Source organism: Pogona vitticeps, chromosome 5 (assembly GCF_051106095.1).
Source record: "Pogona vitticeps strain Pit_001003342236 chromosome 5, PviZW2.1, whole genome shotgun sequence".
In the NCBI taxonomy this organism is placed as follows: Eukaryota; Metazoa; Chordata; class Lepidosauria; order Squamata; family Agamidae; genus Pogona; species Pogona vitticeps.
In genome coordinates, this window is record NC_135787.1 from 31,665,992 (window position 1) to 31,691,961 (window position 25,970).

Consider the following 25,970-nt stretch of genomic DNA (forward strand, 5'->3'; position numbering starts at 1 on the left):
TTTACTACAGAACATTTCTTGCTAACCCTTGTTTGGTTCCGAGAGGGGAGTGCTCCTCACTATTCATTACGTTGGCTGCACTACCGGACGTTGTGGTCCAATAACATGTGGAAGGCCCCAAAGGGCATACCCTGGCTGTCAAAGGAAGACTTCTCCCAGAGGCGTTTTGCCTTAATAAAAAAACTAAAAACCTGAATCTCACTTTTGCTTGCTCTTCTACTTGAGGCTGGAGAATAAAACAACCACAGGTGGGAAAGGTAGATGCCTCTGTTCTTCCATCAACCACTTTATAACAAAACATGTTGGAGATATAAAAGTGTTCTTCACATTGCTTATAAGCATAGCCTATGAGACTGTCTCTGAAGGAGTTAACAGATGTGCAGCTGAGCTGCCCTGAAGAATCACTATGCAAAGATGACAGTGTTCCTGTGCATTAAGTTTTTCTTTCTTTCTTTCTTTCTTTCTTTCTTTCTTTCTTTCTTTCTTTCTTTCTTTCTTTCTTTCTTTTGAGGACAAGGCATACATAATACATGTTACCTTCATGGTCAGCAACTCATGCCAAGATTCCAGAATCTTTTAATTAAAAAGCTTTTATTTCCACAAATTTATTCTGTGGTGGTTCTTCCAACAGATCTGCCTGGGATTTCTAATGGGGAATGTTTTAGCAGGAATGTAGCCTTTTGTTACTATGAATAGTTCAGGGCAGATTAGCTGTGTGCCAATTTCCTGTTGCCTTTCAGAGCTGCAATCTGAGCCCTATTTGCTTCTGGCTCTTGCACAATAGAAAACAATGGGTGGCTTCTTTCAGGTTTCACTTCAGAGCTCTTAGGAACAGGGGAAGTGGCTAAAGTCCTACTTTACAGGTAATTAACAATAGATAATGTTTGTCTCCCCCCCATTTTTTTCCAGAGCTGATAAAAAGCTTGAAAGACTGCCCTGTATGCCAGTTTAAAGGCTGTAGGCCAGTTTAATGTGCCAGTTTAAAGGCTTCAGTAGCTTCCTGCTGCCATCTCTGACTTTGCATTTGTGATTTTGTGCAGGATATCTGGGCAATTTGTATGTCAGAGTGAATTTTAAATACATTCTCTTTATTTATTTCTATTTATTTAATTTTTACTCCTTTTCCCCCCCAGTAGGGAACCCCGGTCAGCATACAAAAATATTTAAAATCCACCAATAATTTAAAAAAACATACCAATTAAAATTTGAAACTATAATACACAGTTAAAAGTATTAAGAACTATCAATTTGTAAACTTATAAAACTTACTAAAATCTGTAAATGTATAAAAGTATAAATCAGATTTTAAAAGCCTTCCTTGTCTCTCTCTCTCTCTTTGATAAGTGGAAAGAGCCACTACTTGTGAGAAAATGTAAAATATTAAATATTACTTTGCTTTCTTATCTTTATTCTATTGAAACGTTTTTATTGCTTATATCATAGAATCATAGAATACTTCAGTTGGAAGGGGCCTGTAATGCCATCAAGTCCAGCACCAATTCTCAATGCAGACATACACACAAATGCAACCTGCAACACAATGTTACAGTATATGCATCCCACAAACAGAAGTGGGCCTGTTCAGAACCCCAGGCAGCTAAACAGGTTTTGCTTTATGGAGCTTTATTCTATCCACATTTTTTGTTTTATAACTCAGCATTCTATGGTCCTCATTGGGCTCTGAGTGCTTTATTAGAGAACACACTATGTGCTATAATATTGTGCATTGATCTGTGATTTTTGCAAAAACCAAATTTTTGCTGAATGGGTGAAGTATGGAAACACTGTACTGAACCTAGTACTAAGTGTATTAATTAGGAGGGACACCATGTTCTCTAAACGTTTATTTTTGATATAGCTCTTCCTGGCTACTCTTAAAACATTGATCTGAGATATTTGGTTATAATATAAATGAGTAATGCAGGTAATGGGGTAATGAAACAGGTTCTGACAGGAAACAGAATGAAATTGTCTTTTGATCTACCCTGTTTCCCCTAAAATAAGACCTAACCTGAAAATAAGCCCTAGTATGATTTTCCAGGATGCTCGTAATATAAATCCTACTCCAAAAATAAGCCCCAGTTAAGTGATAACCCGCCCTCCACCACTGTGCAGCAACCAGAAGAAGATTACTGTATTTGAATAAACGTAGATTGTTGTGATGTATGGAAGTGAGAGCTGGACCATAAAGAAAGCAGACCGCCGAAGAATTGATGCCTTTGAATTGTGCTGGAGGAGGCTCTTGAGAGTCCCCTGGACTGCAAGGAGAACAAACCTATCCATTCTAAAGGAAATCAACCCTGAGTGCTCACTGGAAGGACAGATCCTGAAGCTGAGGCTCCAATACTTTGGCCATCTCATGAGAAGAGAAGACTCCTTGGAAAAGACCTTGATGTTGGGAAAGTGTGAGGACAAGAGGAGAAGGGGACGACAGAGGATGAGATGGCTGGACAGTGTCTGCGAAGCAACTAACATGAATCTGATCCAACTCCAGGAGGCAGTGGAAGATAGGGGGGCCTGGCGTGCTCTGGTCCATGGGGTCACGAAGAGTTGGACACGACTAAACGACGAGATTGTTGTACATGAAAAAAGAAATCCCCTGAAAATAAGACTTAATGCATTTTTGGATAAAAAATTAATATAGGACCCTGTCTTATTTTTGGGGAAACAGGGTATGGACAAATTGTGGGTTTTTGTAAGTTACAGGGAAGGTTTCTACTCCAGAGGTTTTGTTTATTGGGTTCCAGCTGCTTCTAACTTTCTTTTTCTTTCTTTCTTTCTTTCTTTCTTTCTTTCTTTCTTTCTTTCTTTCTTTCTTTCTTTCTTTCTTTCTTTCTTTCTTTCTTTCTTCCTTCCTTCCTTCCTTCCTTCCTTCCTTCCTTCCTTCCTTCCTTCCTTCCTTCCTTCCTGCCTGCCTGCCTGCCTGCCTGCCTGCCTGCCTGCCTGCCTGCCTGCCTGCCTGCCTGCCTGCCTGCCTACAGGTGTTCAGCATTTGAAAATCAAAATTGCTTCTTTTTTGGCAATATTTTCCAAAACTGCTTGGGTGAAACAGGTTCCTCTATGTACTGGTCTGTTTCATCTGTACTTCAAACATGAATTGGGTAGTGGAATTCATCATGCAAAAGTCAGTCCTTTTGCTTCACTATTCTGTTTCATTCTTACATCTCTGTACAGTATCTTTTCCCTGCATCTTTTGATAAGCCTGAGAACTGTACTCGGCTTAAAGAAGCAGCAAATAAGGAAATGAAGATTGGACTTTGGTCTCCTTTTAAGTTAAGTTAAACAAAGAAAACCATGCAGAGGCCAAGGAGCTATGGATTACAGTACTGTACTCGGTATGCTATAGATTTTGGTGCCCATCCTTTCCTTGCTCACATCACAACTGTTTGAATGCCTTCCTATCATCTGTTCAGTGATGTGACTAACTTGTGATTTATTTTCTTGTTCATTTCATGTCCTCAGGGAAGATCATGTGTGTAAACATGGGACTTGTCCCATCACCTCCTGGCAAATAGAAGGGGAAGATATGGAGGCAGTGACATATTTACTTTCTTGGGCTCCATGATCACTGCAGATGGAGACAGCAGCCACGAAATTAAGATGCCTGCTTCTTGGGAGGAAAGCGATGACAAACCTTGATAGGATCTTAAAAAGCAGAGACATCACCTTGCCAACAAAAGTCCGCATAGTCAAAGCTATGGTTTTTCCTGTAGTGACGTATGGAAGTGAGAGCTGGACCATAAAGAAAGCTGACCGCCAAAGAATTGATGCTTTTGAATGGTGGTGTTGGAGGAGGCTCTTGAGAGTCCCCTGGACTGCAAGGAGAACAAACCTATCCATTCTAAAGGAAATCAACCCCCAGTGCTCACTGGAAGGACAGATCCTGAAGCTGAGGCTCCAATACTTTGGCCACCTCATGAGAAGAGAAGACTCCTTGGAAAAGCCCCTGATGTTGGGAAGGTGTGAAGGCAAGAGGAGAAGGGGACAACAGAGGATGAGATGGTAGGACAGTGTCATCGAAGCAACCAACATGAATTTGACCCAACTCCGGGAGGCAGTGGAGGATAGGGGGGCCTGGCGTGCTCTGATTCATGGGGTCACGAAGAGTCGGACACGACTGAGTGAGTAAACCAGTGGTGTCCAACCTTGGCCCTCCAGATGTTCTTAGACTACAGCTTCCAGAAGCCTTCATCACCACCTCTGCTGGCCAGGATTTCTGGGAGTTGAAGTCCAAGAACATCTGGAGGGCCAAGTTTGGACACCACTGGACTAAACAAAACAGTATTCTGGGTTTGAGTGTGTTTTGCTGAAAGTGGGTGTCCAGAATATAATACAGATTCTGTTGTTTTACCACCCACTCCACTGCTCAACAGTCTCCCTTCCTGCGCTGTCTGAGCTGGGCTCAGAGGTAGGTCCCTCAGCTCCTTATCCTTGGGGACTTGTACTTAATGCCAAAACTATCCTGTCAGGAACAGCTTTGGACCTCACCTCTTCCCTGACGGTTCTGGATCTGTCCCACATGATATCTGGCTGCACTCATGTAGCTGTGCATACTCTGAACCTATTTTTATTTGCTGGACAAGTTGAGGGTGACCTGAGTGTGGAAGACCTTTCTATAGGTCAATTGTCTTGGATTAATCACTACCTGGTGGTGTTTAGACTCACTGGAACTCCGACTCTTTGCAGGGGGTGGGGCTGATTATGATGGAGGCAGATGATCTGAATGGTTTCCTGATGGCTCTTGGGGACTTTTCTTTTACCTTCGGAGGTATTCTCTGTAGTTCAATTTTCAAAGCCCTTGTTGACCTCTTGAATGAAGAAATGGCTAGGGCTATGGACACAATTGCTCCGAAGCATCCCGTTATATAAAGTGGAGCCAATGATCCTACAGGTTTCCTAGGGAACTGATGGGGATGAAACAAGTGGGGCAGAAACCAGAGTGATGATGGCAATTTCTAAGTCTGTAATTGCATGTTTGAAGATTAAAGCTGAAATTCCCATAATTGAGAAGACCAATTTGACATGCTATATCTGAAGAATTCTCTAGAAGAAATAATACTATTCCCCAACTCTCTACTGTCCAGATAAAATCTTACCTCCAACTGATGTGTGTTTTAGTCCCAACTCAGTTGGAGAATGTGGAGTGAGAAATGTTGATTGTAGAGAATGTGTGAAGGGAAGAAAAGAGGAGGTTGCCTCTTACTGTCAACATGCAGCACTAAAGGACAATTGTACAAACAATCATACATGTAACTGATTGCCTGTTGTGTTCCCCAGCATCCTCCAGTTGAGAAATGATGGTGCACCCAGCTGCATGCCAGATAGTAAAGAGGGGGGAGAGAAACATCTTACATGTTTGCTCTTATGTACCGGTATATTTTTTTCCAAAAGAATTTTGGCTCAAGTATCTAAATCTTAGCCCATCCTTGTTTTGAAAGAGTTGTAAGTCAAGAAACTAGACAATTTTATATGGAAAATACTGAAATAGTGTCCTTTTAATAACACTTATTTGGCATTATGAACATCATACGTAGACTCCTCTATTAATCCATTTCTGTCAAGGAAAGAGCTGCATCAATTCAACTTCTCCCTGGCTCACAGTTATGAAAATCATGAGGTACTTTTTTTAATCTGATGGTCTTAAAGGAGAGAAAGAAATCTATGCAAATCTACCTCTGCAGTTCTAAGAATTTTATTATTATTATTATTATTATTATTATTATTATTATTATTATTATTATTATTATTATTATTATTATTATTATTATTATTATTGTTGTTGTTGTTGTTGTTGTTGTTGTTGTTGTTGTTGTTGTTGTTGTTGTTGTTGTTGTTGTTGTTGTTACATCTGGAAGGAAGTCAAGAGGCAGAATCAACAGAACATGAAATGCAGAATAAGCATGGAAATGTGTGGTTCTGGGTGAATTCCAAAGGAGATAAAAGAAGTTGAAATAAAATGGTTGGGATTGGAAAAGACTTGGGCTAAGCTCCAACCAACATCAAAGACATGTAAATTCCACATATTTCCAGTAGAAAATGTTATGTGTTTTCTTCATACTTGCCTCCTGAAATAATTGAGACCTATCTTTGAATTGTTCATGTTCTTGTTCTGTCTGCGTTGGTTAAAGCCAGTAAGCAGGTCTCTTTATGTCAAACACTTATGACAATACAGTACTATAAACTGTATGAAGGTCTTCGGCATCTATTCAAAGCACAAAATGATAAATACAATGCAATGCTTCCATTTTCTGTTAAATAACTATATTGATTATTATTTCTGAAAGCTGCATGTAACAATCATAAAGTGAGATATGTATTTTTTTTCAAAGAAATTCATATTTGCTCAAACAAGTTATGTATGCAGGAGTACTGGACTATATTTTGATATTCAGTAGCCTTTACAGTATTCTTTATACAATTATTCTTAGACAGGTGGATGTTATGCCAAAATATAGAATATGTGAAGAGAAGAGAGAGAGAGTAATGATCTCATCTGATATTTCTATTTTAAACAAGGTGCTTTTTGATGCTTTACTAGACATGACATCACAGTTTCCTGTTTCATGATTTAGCAGTGCTTCATGGAGCCAATTACCCTGGTCTTACAGCTAACAAGGGCTCATAATCTTCCCTGAGAAAACAGTTGTCATTTACAAGTACAGAAAGACTAAAAGAAAAAAAAAATTATGAGTTAGAAGATGATCAGTAGTCTGGTCTCAGCTTTGAAAGGGATAGGGGGAGGGGGGGAGCAGCCTTTATGATTTTAAACTGCACCTAGTAAAAACTTAAGTCAAAATAAGATGACAACTAAATTGTTTTTGGCTTGACTAGAGGAAAAGAAAATTGGAAAGGATGTTGTCAGAGCTTTAGGCCCTGAAGTTCTTCTTCCATGGAAACCACTCTCAAACAGAGAGAAATGATGTCTCCTGATGAAATTAGTTTAGCCTGCTATGTCTCTCTCCCCCCCCCCCCCATTTCCTAGCAGAGTGGTTGCTACTGAAATTTAGGCTTCCCTTTTGTATTCTTAGCTTTCATAGGGCTGGTTCACAGGTGCATCAGATGGAGCCTCTTGCATGTATGAACTGGCCATTATAACAAACAGGCCGTTGATGACACAATGGCTGAGATCCTGTTGCTTATCTTAGTAAGTTGCAACTAGAGTAAGCCTGCTGAATCATTGGAATTTACAGGGGCTTCCCAAATCCCCACCGATTCAGTGGGTCTGCTGTAGCTGCAATTCACCTAGGCTAAGTAACAGGATTTTCAGCTCCTATGTCACCTCAGAAATAAGGTTTTTTGAGTCAATAAAACGATAGTAAGTAGCAACCAGATATGAGAAGGCTCTTGGTGAAGTGTTCACATGTCAGTTGTAGCATATTTGGGAGCAGAATAGCCTGTATGTGTATAGCATCTCTTCCTTAGTCTTAGTTTGAACTAAAATCCTTCCCTTGATTGCCACCCCTCCTTCCAAAAACATCTGGGGCTGAGGAATAGAAGACAGAGGTTAGATCCAAGAGCCAACAAGGCATTTTTGTTTGGTCAGTTGTTGCTTACATTCCTCTCTATTCATGTCTTGATCTATACCCTTCCCTAAGTTCCAGCTCAGAAGAGCTCCTCACTAGAAAAAAAAACTCCTTGCAGTTGTTGATTGACATGTGGAATGTATTCTTCTTTAAAACTAAGGAAACTTGTCTTGTTTTCTGTTCTTTTCTCTACTGTTGGCTATGTGAAACATTTTATACCAAAACTGCTGTGAAATGCAAACTTCCCTTTTAGTTTTTCAAATTCATTCCAACAATTAACATGGGCTCTCCTCATTTTCTCTGAGCATCATGGGTGAATTCCTTCTATCGTCTAAAGCCTAAAAAAGGGTGGGGGAGTTTTCTGTAGCTTTGAAAATGACAGCAAAACCTGCTGGTCTACTTGTAATAATAACAACTGATATTGGTAGGGCTGCTACTAAACTGTTGTTGGGTACTAAACATAGTCATTCTGCTGTGTGAAGCTAAAAAGTGGTATGATTCTTGCCAGAGATGGAAAATATTTGTTTTTTTAACAACAGCTCCGATGGCAGAATCTCACAGCTAGTGTGGCCACAGACCATGGCTGTGGAATTCTGGAATTGTCATCCAAAAAGGAGAAATATTTCTCTTTGTTTCCTTCAACAGGTGAATTCAAAGAAGAATAGTGGGAATAAACAGGAAAACCCAAGGGTATTAGAGGAGACTTCAACAGAAAGCCTAGCAGAACTAGATAAGATAAAGAAGCAGAAATTTTGAAAAGAGATCTGAATGAAGCAGTGAAGATGTCATGGTGCAAGTTTCTCCCAGGCCTGGCGTACCTCAGCAAAAGTCCTAGAAAGGATGTGCAGGAGAAAGGAAACTGAGGTGAGCCTGATTTCATTTCACAACCACGCTAAAGCCCCTGAAAAACAGAATATATAATGGCTGTCATAGGAGGCATGATTATTAGTTCTGATTTTTCTTATTATTCCTAATATTTCTTCCTTTTTCTTGAAAATGCATTTTGTTAACTTACATGGAGTCTTTTCTAAAGTGAAAGGCATTGTGAACAAAATTCAGAGGAATAAATTTACATGATCACACTTCCATGCCAATCAGCTCTGCCTGACTTATTTGTTGAATCTACAAAGCGTTTCTTTAATAGGCCTTACTTAGAACAAAGCCTTTGTTGTTTCCTGGACAGAGAACCCAGATGTTTAACTGCCCCATTTCTTTTCTCCTGGGGCTGGATTAGTTGAAGAACATTTATTTAGGCCCCCACAGATCTCCAGGCTTGCTGGGACATTTATGTAATCTGGTCCTGTCTTCAGACCAATGCATATCAAACAGCCTCTGAGTTAAGCCTTTCCTTCTCACTGAAGAATAGCAACAGTGGTGACACTTCCCTCTCCTCTCCTAAATATGGTGCAAGCAAAGGAGTGGGTACAAAGAAAAGCTCCATCTCACTGTCCAGATCAGGTTTTGTTCTTTGAATTCTGAGCTTGTGAAATTTGAACTGCCATAAGTGAGTTTGACATATTTGTCTCTGTGTGAACTGTTTTGTACTTTCAAACAGATGAGGTAACTACAGTACTAGAACATCATTGTTGGGCTTTGCTCACTGCCATTTGTACAGTGACGTTTGTAATTCTGCTCCTCTGAAGTCAGTGGCAACCTAGTGGATTATAAACTTCCCTTTGATTCTTCTAGCTTTCATTCAAAAGCCATTCTTGCATAATAGGGCATTTTGAGAGAGAACTACAGTACAAAACTGTTAAGTCATTTGTTAAAATTAAAATGTAATCTTGCACTCTTGGTGCATGCTTGGTTTTTAGGAAGTAGTTAGCGCATTTAGGAATTTTAATTACCTGACTAGTGTTTTTAAGATTTGGCCTTTCTGATAAAAATGAACTGCATTCTGCAGACCATGGGCAATAAAACATGGTGTTTCTCAGTCTCTTGTGTTGGGAAAAGTTGCCTTTTTCAAATTCTTGATGCCTGGGAAAGCTGCCTTTAAATTACAACAAAAGTTTGAATCATGGCATGGAGTCACTGGCCCCTCTGAGGGGGCTTTCTCTGTCTTCTTAAGAACAGACCACGCACAGAGCCAGATGGTTCCCGTCTGCTGGCTTTATTCAATGTACTTCCTCCCACAGACGGGAGCCCCTTTGCCCTCCTTCCTCCCCTCCTCTTTCAAGCATCCACCATGGAGCCTTTCTGTTCTGTGGCTGGAAATAATCTTTTATTGCCCAGTTGTTCGGAAGTGACCTTTTGCCCTTGATTAGATAGCACCAGGCTCTATCACTGGATTGCTTTTGAGCTGGCAGTTGCTTTTTGTCTTTGCTGATCCGGTGTCAGGAAGAACAATGTAAAGGTTTGCGAAATTTTTAGTTCAGCCACTGCCCCATGTGGGTTGGGAAGAGGCAGGGAAAGATACTAGCATATTGTAGTAGCCTTTGCAGATCATGATAAATGGTGTCTCTCTGTGTGTGAAGTTTAAAAAGAAAAGTACATTGCAATGTAAAATCATCAGCTTTGAGGTACACTCTTCATTGGCCTCTCTCCATCTCTCCAAAGAGTTAGTTGTTGTGACAAAAGCCTTGAGTTAAAGGGAAGGTTTTGTACACAGAGTACTTGTTACATACATTATCTGGTTTATTTATACCTGGAAAAAGAAAATCTCAGATTTGTGTGCATTCCCGAGTGGTGCCTATCAAGCCACCCTCGCAGTTTAAGAAACTGTATTTTAGCTTAAAAATCTCCTGGAATAATTGCTCACTTTTCTCCCCACCCTTTGCTCTCAGGACTGATTCCAAGAAGCAAACTCACAAAGTGAAAAGAGAAGCAAACTGCAGATGGGTCTATATGCCCTGCTGGTAGATTAGAAATAAAGACAGTGCTATGGGCTGCTCAGAAACATAATTCTTGATCTTTTATAAGAAGCAGTGCTCCAACTGCTCTAAACATCTTTTCTGGTATATGAATGCATATGCACTTGTGATCAAGATACCTCCCTTTGCAAAGTTTCTAACTGCACCAACAGATGAACATGTGAGGTTGATGTTTGTTAGATACTAGGAAGTTGGAAAACTGCAGTTTTGTTGCACATTAAGGGTTAATTGTGGGAATGAAGTATCCTGAAATACCTCAATCAGTGTTCTGGGATGCCTTACATCAAACCATCAGTGGGACAACAGCAGTTACAAAATGGCTGTATGCTTGCAGAATCCACACCTGTCTGACCATCTTTCTCTCTCTGGTATATGTGTGTGCACATAAACTAGTTTTGATGCACTAGCACCTCCATCAACTTAGACTCTTGGTATCGCCTCTCTTCCCCATCAAACTCTTTATTTTTATTGCTTATATTCATTAAGCTCAGGTTCATGAAAAAATACCAGCCTGACTATATTTTCCTGTAATCTGCTTTTCCACCTCTAGGTCCTAAGCCCACTTCTCATCTTCCTCCATGTCTTGATTGATTCTTTGTTCTTAACCCAATTATTATCAAACTTCAATAAAAATGTAGAGTTTGGGAACAGTTACTTTTTGGAACACCAGCATTAGAATTCCCTAGCTGGCACGACCACTCTAGCAGAGAGACTTGTGGGGGTTGTACAGTAGTCCAAAAATGTGAGTTTACGAAACGTGCATGAATGTGCATGTGCAAACACCCAATCCGTGATCTACACAGGGCTACAAGTAGTCGCTTTTGCCTACAGATTTCAACCCATAGTACTGTAACTAAGTTTGCCAGTTTCTACTTGTTAAGATTTATGCAGCTATTTTAATACCAGACTAGTATTTTACAATCCTCTTCACAAACCCTTCACTTTTATAAAGTTAAAATCAACACATTATTGTAAATCAGACTTCAAATAAAGCAAAGATACCTTGGGAAACAAACAAGTAAAACATATCATTATTCTTTTCAAAAGATATTGTGCAAAATGTGGGCAGATGGCCAGTTGCTTAACACTCCTCAGCTGGCCATAAGGAGAAAATCTACTTATTTAAATTAAAATGTCAACTACCCCTTACACAAAAACAACATAGGCAAAACTAATCCCATTCTTATTTTGAAGCATAAAAAATGTCCCAAACATTGCAACAAATAGTATATAAATAAATGTACACATAAGAGACAGAGGTATAAGCTGATGCTCTGTTAGTTCTCTTAGCCGGTCTTTCTCTCCTCCACATCTTTCTTTCTTACACTGGCAGCCCTGTGTTACATTTCCTCCCCTCTTTCTGCAGTGAGTTGGCTTAGTAAAACATTGATACTGTAGTAGCCATATCTATCGATGTAGTTACACATGGTTTATTACTCTTGTTAAGACCCATCAGGGCGGAAAAATCTTTTTGTCCTGGTACATAATTTGGTATTTTAAATTAACGATAAATGCCTTTTAAGTGTTTTGGAGACTTAAAATGGAACTCATTTCTTTCAAAGGCTGACTTTGCGGAGGGAACTGTCTTAGTAAAAATCTCCTGTCCTAATACTTAATTCATGTCAGAAAGGCCTGCTCCAGTCTTTAAAAAGAGAACCCATTAGTTTTGCTTGATTGAGACAGAGTAAGTGAGCCACTTCAGCCAACATAATTAAACTTTTCAACACCTGAATTCTGCCTTTCACACAACCTGTACCATTGGGGCCTGCGTCTTGTGTTCATTATTTATAGTCATTTGAGATAATTATTAAATGCAGCAGCGAACTGGAATTCATCTGTTAAAGATGCTCTTTGGCTGGGCAGATAAGAGTGTAAGTAAAACTATGCTTCTTAACATCATGTATGTATCTGTCCAGCATTCAGTGGCCCATCAGATGATAAAGGGAAGCCCTCATACAGGATGCCAGTGCAATGGCCCATTATCACTTATGTTCCCCACAGACTGACATTGCTGACTGACATATTGGGGGTAACATACAGCCATTAGTTGTAGTATTAGAAGAGGTGGCCATGTTAATCTGTGTTAACATGTTATTCAAAAACAAAACAAAAAGACTAACTGCTATATTATAACATGGGTTTTCATGGAGAAATCTGAAGAAGTGGGCTTGTCCATGAAAACTCAAATTAAAATATAGCGGTCTGTAAGATGCCACAACATTTTTATCTTGTTTGTTTTTGTTTTGTTTTTGTCTGACATTTAGTTATCAGTTATGTCTTAATTTTTGTTGTTTAATCATAGAATCATAGTATAATAAAGTGGGAAGGGGCCTATAAGGCCAGCGAGTCCAGCCCCCTGCTCAGTGCAGGAATGTGTTAAACGTTTTCCTCCTGTTTAATTGCATGATTTCTCAAAACGGAGAGAGAAAGGAAAATAGTATGAATTTGTAATTAAAAATTGTAATAAAAAAGGGGGGGGAAACTCTTAAACCAGTTCTGCCTAGCAGAGCACAGACAGAGTTCTAACTCCTGTCCTCTGAAGATGCTGGCCACAGAGACTGGTGAAATGTTAGGAAGAACAACCTTCAGAACACAGTCAAACAGCCCGAAAAAGCTACAACAACTATATTCTAGCTTATCTGAATTTTGTGTGTTTTATCATTTCATGGTCTTAATTTATTCAATCACTGTCTCAGTCCAATAAATTATCAGTGTCTTGTGATAAATCCATGCTTCAAATGCTTCTAAGGATTGTTTTTTCATGTGTGTTAAAGGTATTATTCCATAACATACAGTAGAATTGAAAATGCACAGCACTATACAGTGTGTATTCTCAATACCAGTTTTAAGTGTTTCTTGCATGTCATGTTTGTCATCTTAAAGAAGGTGTTTCTGACCATTGCTAATCTTGTGTGGCTATGAGTCCCACTGCCAGGAGGAAGGCTGCATAGGAAGGCAATCAATAACAATAACAATAACAATAACAATAACAATAACAATAACAATAACAACAACAACAACAACAACAACAACAATAATAATAATAATAATAATGTTTACACTGTTCATTTGACCAAAATGGATTATCACTGAGTAAGTGATGTAGTCTTTGGGGGTCAGAAGGAAGTGCTTTGTAATCCAAGGACATCAGTTCCAGGAGGGCTTGAATCATGTCTTCCAGTAGATAGGCTCCACCTATTTCAACCTCCATAGAGGAATAGCAGAAATAAAATGGGTGATCAAGTTGCACAGACACTGGTTTTTGCACATCTCTGAAAGGCTCTAATATTGCAAGAATTCTCTTTTAGGCAGAGTCTGGCATCCTTATCCCTTTGGCAGTCTGACATTTTCTGTGAAGTCAACATCTTCACAAGATTAACATACATTAGCCATCATGTTTCAGTATTTCCCCTTTTCTGTATGCACAGCTATTAGATGTGTGTGGAAAAAAAGTCATGCATATCAAAAGACCTATTTGCATGAGAATTTCCAGTGGAAATGTCCTGTGACCTTTTTCTTGTCTGGGGTGGCTAATCCTATTTGAAATTCCTGCCATGCTCCTACAGAAGGTCAGTGCACTTGAGAATCAAACTGCACCTGCTGCTGCAACGCCTCAGTCTTCCTGTCCTTGAAAACTGACTGCAGAGACTTAAGGCAAACACAGTCGTTTGGATGCCTGAGGAAAAAGAATGGAGAATTTGAAACTGGAAGATATTTAAATAAGTTGTGTCCAACTTCACTGATTTTTCTGTGACTGGAATAAATGGGAACTGCACTTGAGCGTTAAAGAACCTTACCATATTACTATGCAGTTGTATAGTTCTGTGAATAAAAAAGTTTTTGCTCCAGCAGTTACGGAGTTGGGCTTAGCCTCATGGGAAATTCTTCCCTTAAATGACATGTAATTTGATGAATAGAACACATGCTTGTCATACAAAAACTGTTAGCATCAGCCCCTAGTATCTCTATGTTGCACACCCCCAGGTCCCCTGTTTCTTTTCCTTAACACCCAGGTTCCCCTTTGGACACAACTTTTCTTTCTTTTTACGCTGCCACCAGAGGATATTCTCCTCCTTGTACCAATGATGAATACTGAATCAATGCTGTCAATTATAACAATATTTATTTAAAGTGAAACATATAAGGAAAATCATGGATGTTCTTGTAGTATTTATTCATTAAACGTGCTTTGGATTTTAGATATGCTTTCTTTTGTAGGATTCACTTTAATTATGGTGTTACAACATTTAAACTGTTTAATTCTTATTAATTTCACTTCTTCTGTTATCAAACACACCAACTTTCCAAGTCCTTGCCCTAATCTTAACTATCTTAACACTTTCAATCCCTCTATCTATCTCTGTCCCTTCTTCTCTCTCACTCTCCAACTGCCTAACTGTCCCAAACTGTTGTTTTTTTCTTTCTTAGTTCCATTGGTTCCGCCCCTCCTGTCCTGTCATAGGCTCCCACACCAGAGCTCTAACCTGACGGACAGGAGTGACGTGTGAGCTGTCCGTCACACTCTAGTAAGGGCTGGGAAAAACTCCTGTTGGAACTTTTAGAATGGGATGTAGACGCACCACTTTCTGTTCCTTTCTCTGCCTGTGGGGAAAACACTGGTTAAAATATTTCACCAATCCAGGAAGTATGATTCTCCTTTAAACCAAGGTTCATGCCTGTCCACTTTTCTTTGGTTTTATAAGGTGGAGAAAAAAGGGTTAAAAAACCTTTGACATGGTTATTTGTTGGAATGGAGTACTGATTATAGGTTCAGGAGGTGGAAAACTGGGCTGCAAAATTGCCCAACAACAACAACAATTACGATGTACCATCAAGTCAATTCTAACTTAAGATTACTCTTTTCAGGGTTTTCCAGGTAGAGAAAAACTCAGAAGTGGTTTACCACTCCCCTCTTCTGGGGGCACCCTGGGACTGTACAGCTTGCCCAAGGCAACACAGGATGGTTCTATTTGCTGGAGGCACAGTGGGGAATTGAATTCTCAACGTCTGGCTCTGCAGCCAGATACTTAGACCATCGAGCTATCAAGCCAGTGAAAATTGCCCAACCTTGCCCTAAATAGTTGTTCAGTGTTGATGTAATGTAGACAAGGGTGCACTAGCTGGACACCCTTTTGGTATAAGGCAACTTCTGAGTTCTGAATCCAGTATAACCGGCAACTTCCTTGTGAGGCCAGTTTGTTTACTTGCTACTGGGGAGATGGTGGGATGTTGCTTAGACCTGAGACTTGAAAATAAAAACAAAAACAAAAAGACAGATGTCTAGAGAATCAGTTAAGGAAGGTAAGGAATAACAGGTTTGTCTCATATTCTTTCCCAAACTGAACCTTCCTGATGTTTGCCTAATATCGTACTGAGGTAGAGCAGGTGTAGGGAAAATGCCAGGAAGCAACATGCTGGGGAATTACACAGTGCTAAGAAGCACCTCCATCAGTTGCTCCAAACTTTCTTTTGCTTACATTGCAGGTAGACTGAGCATAAAGTGGGCAGGAGTAGCTTTCTTATGCATGGCTATTTTCAGCTTCCTTGCTATCAAAAATGAAACTGCTGATACATGATTAACAAAAACAAAACACCATGGTGATAGTGGCAGCTGTTAATGATTTCTAGAATACCTAGATTAACTAGCTGCTGTTCATAAATCAAAATAAGACAAGGCCCTGCCCTCTTTTGGTGTGCTGTCTAAAAGAGAAGGCATACATAGGAAAAGTAGTGCAGGAGGAAGCTAGAGAAGGCGAATCAGTATCACAAGTGCTGGAAGAAGATAGTTGGTTGTCAATAATTTACAACCAGGAGAGGCTTGGTTGATCTCTCCATGCTGATGGTGATGTTGGGATGAAAGACATGCAGTTACTCCATGGTTGTTAGTCAACTGGACAACAAGAGAGCACCTTCCTCCTTGTTACTGCTTTCCCATAATAGGTAAAGATTCCCCTTGACATTTAGTCCAGTTGTGTCTGACTCTAGGGGGCGGTGCTCATCCGTGTTTCCAAGCCATAGAGCCAGCGTTTGTCTGTAGACAGTTTCCGTGGTCATGTGGCCAGCGTGACTAGACACGGAACACTGTTACCTTCCCACAGTGACGGTACCTATATATCTACTTGCATTTTTACATGCTTTCAAACTTCTAGGTTGGCAGGAGCTGGGACAAGCGAGCTCACTCCGTTGTGTGGATTCGATCTTACGACTGCTAGTCTTCCAACCTTGCAGCACAGAGGCTTCTGCAGTTTAACCTGCAGCACCACAATGTTTCCCATAATACTGCGTAGCAAAAAGCCCCTTCAGACTGAGAGCTAATGTGGTGATATGGTCTTGGTTAAACTACTGGGGTAGAAATAGGTTTATACTATACAGATATAGCAGTGTGGTGCCAATGTTATGGCTATGGAATTCTGGGTTTTGCAATTTAATATTTGGGGTTCTGCTAGAGATGTCTGGTGCCTTCCTGTGAAGTACAGTGGTGCCTCGACTTACGAACGTCCCGACATACTACCATTTCGAGTTACAACCAGCTGCGGCCGCAAAATTTTGCTTCTGCTTGTGACCGGAGCAGGGGGAAAACGCAGGGAATTCAAATTGTTAACTGTTGGTGGCGAAGAGGCTGCTTCTTTGTAGCTCTTTTGCCCCTTTACTTAGAGAGTGTTTGATTGGAGGAGGCTTCGGACTGCCTGGTAAGTTGCTGCTTTCTACTTTTTAAAAACTGTTTTTAGGTGGGTTTTTCAGCGTGGTTTCGGGCTAGGTGGTGGGATTATGTTTCTATGCTGTGATCGGTCTTGCAGGGTTTGTGTTTTTTGGTTTTTTTCCCCATTTCCGATAGGGTTTGTTTGCTTTTTGGGTTCCCCCCATTTCTGATGGGTCTTTCAGGGTTTGTTTTTTGCTTTGCTTTTTTTGCATTTCCGAAGGGTCTTGCATGGTTTGTTTGCTTTCTGCGTTGCTTATTTTTTTTGCATTTCCGAAGAGTCTTGCATGGTTTGTTTGCTTTTCTTTCTTTCTTTTCCCTTAGGCGAAACGGATTAATCGCATTTCTGATGGGTCTTGCAGTAGTTTGTTTGTTTGTGTAGGTTTTTTGGTGATTTTTTTTCTTCAGCCAGAACAGATTAATTGCATTTTAATGCATTCCTATGGGAAATGGTGCTTCACTTTATAGACCATTTCGAGTTATGACCAGAGTTCCAGAACCAGTTAAGTTTGTAAGTTGAGGCACCGCTGTACAGCAAAGAATTCTAAGTGCCTCACCAAACTATTAATTCCAGGATTCCATAGCTTGAAGCTGTGGCAGTTACAGTGGTATCAAACTGCTATGACAGTGTACTGTTGATACACTTTGGAACAGGAGAGAGCCAGTTTCTAGTTTCACTCAGCTGTGAAACTCATTGGGTGACTGTAGGTTAGCTGTTCTCTCTCTTTCATTCTTCCTCAACTTTTTATCTTCCAAAGAACCTCACAGATTTGGTTGGAGACAAAGTCTGGAGGAGGAAAGCTCATTGGAATAAAAGTGGATGAGATAAACTCCTTATTTTTCTAGCTTGCACTTTTGATGATGTGACCTGTCAGAAACATAATAAATAAACCTACACACCCATATTATGGACACTAGACTGAAAAATGTACATCAGTACAAAATGTATAGGTTGTACACTAGTATAGGTTGCTATAATCACAAAATGCTGTAAATAAGGACTAGCTTTCTTGGTAAATGGGAGTTTTTAATTTTTGTTTGTATCACTCTCTTTTATATTAGAACCATTTCAAACATATGTTCCAGACTTTGATACCAGAGAATATTATCAGATTTCCACCAATGAACGTCATATAAAATCACACTGGACTCTTGACTGTGTCCTCCCCCCCAATTATTTCTAGACAAATTGAAAACAAATGGTCTTCAATAATAACACAAAATAAACCATCCTGAAGTGGGACCAGCTGCTTGGATGTGTCCTAGCCTCAGGATTTATCTGCAGTGCGAAGCTGTAGTAAAGCAAGGGCTTCCTTTTATCTGAAACATTTGATGGGCAATTCAAGGAGAAGTTAAAGGAAAAAGTGCCATTGATAATTGCAGCAGTATGCTAATAGTGGTGTGTTAGTGACTAAAGCCCCCCCCCCCCATAAAATAGCCAGAAGCAAAGCTGTTTTCCCTCAGGGATTGCTCCAACCAAAAGTGTTATTTCCTGCTTTTGCTTATATTGAAGAGATTTATAGCCAGCCCTATCAAAAGGGTTTGGGTGGGGCAGAAGCTATTGTATAATAATGGATATGGGTGAATTCCCTTGTGGGGGGGAAAAAGGTAACAACTTACATGTTGCTTTTGGATGCACAAGAATAGAGTCCAGAAAGAGATGAAATGCAACAGTGATCCATGCTTCTTCTCAGACCTATTAGGAAAGGATATGCGCAGTCCTCTAAAGGGAGACGGATGTCTAGAGCATATTCTGGGCAACATGAGAACACAAGTTTTTCCATAGGGGAATGGTGCCTCTCCTTCCTTCAAGTGCAAATAGGAAGCAGCCACAGATAAGCCCGTGTGCTTCTTTTATCACTTCTTTCAAGTAATATGTAATTCTTCAGATGTTGTTGGACTTAACTTTCATTATTCCACACCATAGATTTAGGCTCAGTAAAGCAGATGCCAATCCAATTCCATTGCATCTGTCTGGTGGCACAAGTTAGCTACCACTGGCCTAGGACACATCTTGGATACTTAATAAAAACAGTAGCTGGGAAAGTGAGAGATGTATTTGCTGGAATATGTTGAGGAGGTGCTACATCTAGCTTTACCATCTTGAGTGGAAATAGGACTAGCTGACCTAGTAAACCTTCCCCAAATGATTAATTAGTAAGGGTTATTGTAAGTATTTGGATACTCAGAAACATAAATCTCAAATAGACTGAGACTGAGTTTATAAGAAAGGGTTTCAAATGCAATCTTTGCAGATTTTTCCTTTGAAATGGGACATAAGAAATATTCCATGCAGTTAAGGTAATTTCCTGTCACCTAGAGAGTAGCAGATTGATACACATTATCCAGGATATTCCAGCTAGTAAGGAAGTCTGATTATGGCATGTTTGGTAATGGATAACCAGTTGTTTAACTTTTAATAGAGGTCAGGATTTCAGCAAAGACACAAGCTCGTGTGCAAGTCCAGTCCACTGACACCCCTGGCAAAAGGTGTTAAACGTGTGGAGGGAGAACTGAGACTGTGACTGCAAATCTGAGCTTGGAAAAGTCTGAACACATCTGAGTTGTAGCACTGAATGTCAGTCTACTATTAGAAACAAAGAAAGAAAAAGCAGAGTGTAGCCACACGTCTATGCTGCTTTTTAGGAAAGCTAATTTTAATAAACTCCGAACAATGGTAAGTAAGGCCTCATGGCAGGAAATCCTAACAGGAAAATGAGTCCAAGATGGGTGGGAGCCTCTTAAAAAGGAAATTCTAAAAGCACAACTAGAAATAATTCCAACGAGTAAAAAAAAAGCTGAAAATGAGCTAAGGTTAGCAACAGACACTAAAAGCAGCAAAACATTCTTTAGATATAAGTGTAACAAAAGACAGAGAAAAGAAACAGTGGCTCAGCTACTCAGTGGGAATGGAATGGTAAAAGCAGACAAAAAAAAGGACAAATACTGTACTCACTGTTGGTTACAGAATTATACTCAGGGAGTGCTTATCAATGGCTCTTCCTCAAACTGGGAGGTGGTAGCAAGTGGGTTACCACAAAGCTTAGTCCTGAGCCCAGTGGTCTTCAACATTTTTATTAATTACTCAGATGAGGGATTAATATGCTTATTAATGATTTGGATGTGAGAGCCATCTTAAGTATCTAATGGCTGTGATGAACTGGCTGGGGATGATAGGACTTGCAGTTCAACATATGTACAAAACACCAGCTTGGGAAAAGTTGCCAGTCTGTAGGATAGAGATGGACAGTGGTGGCCCACCAGATGTTTGGAGCCTAAAACTTCCATTATCCCTAGGCAGCCTAGCCAATAGTAAGGAATGACGAGAAGGGCATTCTAAGTACATTTGAAGAGCCACCATTGCCTGTCTCTGTTTTAGGAGATTCAGTTTTCCATCTATCCCTTAAGAATACAAAGGTGGATGAATGTTGAAGAGGGCAAGTCATTTGACCTCAGGATATCCTTCTGGCTGAAACTGGTTTGAGAGAAATGGAACAGCCAGGCATTTCACTGAGATTTTTAAGCAGTATAACTGTTAAACCCATTTGAGAAGATAACAATTGTTATATAATGTCTTGTTTATCACAAGACAAGACTGAGCAATTCTTCCGGGTTTAAGTCCTGTTGGAAAGCATCCAGTTTGAACTTCTTTCACCACTATACTGACTGAGCCACACATTTTATCCAGATAACAACTCTCTCTCTCTCTCTCTCTCTCTCTCTCTCTCTCTCTCTCTCTCACACACACACACACACACAAAATAATGAAGAAACACTCCTCTGTTTATGACAGTTAAAACAAAATAATCTCAATTGTGGAGCAGCAGGGGTAAGATAATATGGCTGCCATGGATTACTGAAAAAAAGTGTTATATCTTAGATGAGCAGCAGCCTCTAGTTCTGAAGATCAGTCTTTATGATGGAAGGGAACAGAAATAAAAATAATGAGAAAAATCACTGATGCTAGGGAGTACGTACAGCTCAATATCTGAACACAAAAAGCAGGATGAAAAAATCAACACATGAAGTAATCAAAGCTATATTACATCTTGAATTGTGACTTTCTCCAAGTGTAACAATGTCTCTGGTTGTCCATTGATTAACCAAAGAACGTCTAAGTATCCAGATGCATGAATGTGACTAGCCTTACAGAATTTGATTTCGTATTGCAGGATCTACGAAGAGTTTTGATAGCAGAAAGCAACAACTAATCATCTGTGTCTATCTCTGCAGTGCCCATCCCAGTGCTAAAGCACTGCCTTGAATAGCATTTCAGTAAATTTAATCTCATGACAATTCCATAAACTCTATGCACTTTGTGGCAGTAATTACAATGATGTCAAATGAGGACGATGGTTGGATACAAATTTTTGTCTCTTTGAATGCAGTAATAACCCTTTGGATGCAATAATAATGCCAGCCAGTGAAGCTAGGATACTGGGGCTAGCCGAGTAAGTCATTAGAGCAGCAGCTTGTAAATCGGTTGCTGTTGGCTGGGGGTTGAAAAGTTAAGGACACTGGAGGTGCTGTGGAGTACATGGCCTCATTAGCATTTCAATAAGACCTGCTTGTTGACTCTGTGCCCAGCGCTTGGGCAGCTCCCATCAGTATCTTCTTTTGTTGGTTTTAGCTCCGGTCAAGTCCACTTGCCGCAGGAGGGGAGTCAGGCGCATTTAGTTTGTTTAGTCAGGCAGAACACTCAACAGGAAGGAAGGGAGGAAGGAGGAAGGGGATTCTCGGGCCTTACCATTGTCTGGGCAACAGAGCTTAAGCGGCTGCACTGATTTCTAGTCTATAAGGTGCTCTTCAGTCCTTCACAAATCCTCTCAGTGTGGAGCAAAAGGGAACCCAGACAAGGACAGATGGTGTAAACCCCCTGTGGTGGAGGTGGTGTATATGTATGTACGTTTGTTTGTTTTTAAGCAGAAATTCCCCAGTGCTTCTTTCATCTTTTCTTTCACTGATATAAGGTGGCTTGCTTCCTTACCTAGTCCTGGTCAGAGACATGGGAAGACAATTTTCAATAAGTGAAAATATTTAATTATGGATGGGGTTGTCCCTGTTTCAGATACCTTCTGGGAGCTCTAAACAAGGGTAAAGAGAGCTGCATTGGCACAAAACAAATTCCAAAAGCCAAAGGGGGGTAAAACCTTTATTAACAATAATCATGTCCTTTCAAATCAGTTTCTGAGTTATGGTTTTCCAGTTAGAGAATACTCAAAAGTGGTTTACCATTCCCCTCTTCTGGAGACATCCTGGGGCTGTACAGCTTGCCCAAGGCCACGTAGGCTGCTGTGTTGGTAAGGAGGCGCAACAGGGAATTGAACTCCCAACCTCTGGCTCTAGAGCCAGATACAGAAAAAAAAGGAAGCATAAAAAGTGTGCAGGGTTTCAAGAATGTTCTCTCCTCATCAGGTAAGTTAACAAAAGTAAGTGGGTGACGGGAGTAGGAAAAACTCCAGTTTTAAGCCTTTCTTGTCTACACATTGTCTTGTGATATAATGGAGGAAAGATGTTACCCCGCAATGTAGTAGGCTTCATTACTATTTGGGATTGGTTGGGATTGGTTGACCATAGACTTATAGAGAGATGGAAGTTTAGAAATGTTTGGCCCTCCATCTTACCTCTGCGATTTGGATTGTAATAGCAGGGAGAGAAGGGTTCCTTCTCTGGCACACCTGTGTCTTAAGAGCTGCAGAAAGATTTGATGGAATTTGGCCAACATAAAGATGGTAATAGCAATATCTATATTCTTGTTGAGAGTTCAGTTCCCCACTGTATCTCCTTTGAAGATCCATAGGGTCTCTTCCAGCTCTGCAGTTCAAAGGAGGAGGAGGAGGTGGTGGTTAAAAAACACCAGGCACAATTATAAAAACATTGACAGGTATTATATATCAAGTACATGTTTTAACCAAAAACCTAAATATCTGTTAAATATCGGCACAGTATGTATTCTGTTTCTAATATTGCTGTGTTTTGTTTTGTTTTTCAGTAGCTCTGATGGTGTGATTTCTGAGATCTGCAACCGCTTATAGTACTGGGTGAAATTATTTGGTATTGTTCCCAAAGCCCCAATGACTATGGGGACCATTGAAGTGTGTTCCATCCCCAAGCAAGATGTTTCGATTGCCTGGTCTCTGTATTTTGTTAGTTTTTTCAATTCTTTATTTTCAACTCTAGCGTCCCCTGGAATTGCAATGTTGTACAAACATTTCTTCGTTCTATTACTACTATGTCCAGTATGTTATGTTCAAGGTGTCTGTCAGTCTGGATCCGGAAATCCCACAAGATCTTGACTTCCTCATTTTCTGGCACCTTATCTACTCGATGTTCCCATGGGTTTTTGGAGGCTGGCAAGTTATATATATATATTTTGCATAATGACCAATGCACTAATTTTGCCCCTCAGTCATGTCTAATTTTGTAATCTGTTTGTACAGTCTTTGGAAATTTGCAGATGAGGTGTGATACAGTTTCATCTTTTTCTTGGCAGAGTCGACATTTGCTGTTAGCACTAATCTCTTGGATCTTAACTTTCATCACATTAGTTTGGAGTGCTTGTTCTTGTGCAGCAAAGATCAAACCTTCAGTTTCTTTCTTAACAGTCCTCAACCCATGTTGAATGCTTTCTATTAATATTTCTCAGGTGTTGTCCATATAGTCGTTTATTTTTCCAGCTGTTTAATTTATTTTCAAATTGTTGTTTCTTATAGTGCACCATTGTTTCTGTGGCTTTCAAAATATTCTCCATTTTCACTGCCTTAAGTAATTTTTCTCTCCTTGTACTGATATAATCATTTAGGCTTCTTTTTTCCTCCTCTACTACCTGCTGTATTTGCAGTAATCCACGGCCTCTGATCTTTCATGGTAAATATAATCTGTCCACATTACTTTTTGGATGTACTGCGTGATGAATGTTAATTAGTTTTCCAATCCAATTTAATTCATTTTGAATCTAATCAATTATTCCAGCTGGATATCTAATTACTGGAACTGCCCATGTGTTTATGGCTTTGATTGCATTTCCATCATTTAATTTTGATTTTAAGTTTTTCCGCAATATTTTGATATATTCCCTTTCTGTCAGTTCTTTAACTTTGTGTGCAGAATGTTATCTGCTTCCCGTATTCCAAGGTATTTATAATTTTCATCACTTGATAATGATTTTATAATATTGCCATTTTAAAACTCTATTCCATCTAGTTTTTGGATATTGCTGCGGTGTACAGATAGAGCTGCACATTTGTCAATTCCACATTTCATTTGGATATCTTTACTAAATATTTGCACTGTGTTTAGCAGTGATTCTGTCTCCACAGAATTTTTTGTATATAGTTTTAGATCATCAGTGTATAAGAGATAATTTATTATTTTTTTGATGCTAACTTCCCCAGTGTCTTCACCATGACCCATTAAGACTGTTTTCCAAAATTATGAAATGGTTGACTGCTATTAAATAGCACATACAAGTTTTAACCAAAAACCTAAGTATCTGTTAAATATCGGAGCAGTACATATGCTGTTCCTATTATTGTCATTTGGAGTTTTGATGGTGTTATCCGCAACTGGTTATAGTACTGTGTGATCTGAGATCTGCAACTACTACTACTACTACTACTACTGATGATGATGATGATGATGATGATGATGATGATGATGATGATGATGATGCAAATAAGTCACAAGAGTCTACCAGAAAGTAAACTGATACTGAAGAGATGGCCTGAAACTTCCAATGTTAAGTAAAGTCTAGAAAACCATTATTTTCTACCCTGCCAACCACCAATGCCTGCTCAAAGGCATATTGGTATGCAGCACTTTTATTGATGTGAGAAAGTAATGATTTTGCATACTCAGGCTAAGGTGAAGAGGAAATGGAGGCCTCCCCCTTGCTTCCCGCTTGACTCTTTTTCAATAGATTAATGGCACTGTGTAGACTAAGCATGAAAAGGATTCTCATCCGGGCCTCCTTTTAAAAAATTGTTGTGGTCTCTTTTAGAATGCCTGAATGTGTTTGTTTGCGTATGAGTGAACAGACCGGGCTGCAGGATCCCTGAAGTATGAAAAGAATTTCCTACATTTCAAAGAAGTCGTTGTATTAGTCTGTGCAAGCATATCCAGACAAAAATAAAACAAGATTTTTTAAAAATCCTTTTGTTTCCTAGAAGTGGTTATTTTGGCCGCTCTGACAAGAACTGGAAATAAGAAATTTGTCATTCCCTAGAGAATACATTGTATGCTGTTTAAGAAAAAATCCCTTTGGATGTCAAACCATTGGAACACATCCTGCTTTCACTCTGAAATGGGGTTAGTCAGCTGTCAACAAGTGACCCATTTTCCTGGCTGTTGTTGAATGCACTTAACCATGACCATGCTTAGACTCAGTGTCACTCAAAAGAATTGTTAGCAATGCAAAGAGAAAATAGAGCTCAGGACTAGTTTCATCAAACATTAACCTTCCACCATACTCAGAGGTGGCACATCATAGAATCATAGAATAATGGAATTGGAAGAGGCCCATAAGGACATTGAGGCCAAACCCCTGCTCAATACAGGAATCCAACAAGCCATCTGACAGATGGGTGTCTAATTTTCATCAGTGTATAAGAGATAATTTATTATTTTTTTGATGCTAACTTCCCCAGTGTCTTCACCATGGCCCATTAAGACTAGCATTGGCGCACTCACTACTTCCTGAGGTAATTGGTTCCATTGTCATACTGCTTTAATAGTTAGGGAGTTTTTCCTGATACTCAACCGAATTTTGGCTTCCTGTAACTTGGAGCTATTATTAATTGTCTTACACTCTGGGATGATTGAGAACAGATCCTGCCCCTCCTCTGTATTACAATATTTCAAGTATTTGAAGAATATCTCCCT

At 39.7% G+C, this 25,970-nt stretch overlaps 1 long non-coding RNA gene across 1 annotated transcript; it reads left to right on the plus strand.

Moving 5' to 3' along the window:
- Positions 1–5,696: 5,696 nt before the first annotated feature.
- Positions 5,697–25,241, plus strand: LOC140707598 (uncharacterized). The gene is made up of 2 exons (XR_012087751.2): positions 5,697–22,974; positions 23,083–25,241. It is a non-coding gene; the product is annotated as an uncharacterized LOC140707598 (long non-coding RNA).
- The last annotated feature ends 729 nt before the right edge of the window (positions 25,242–25,970 follow it).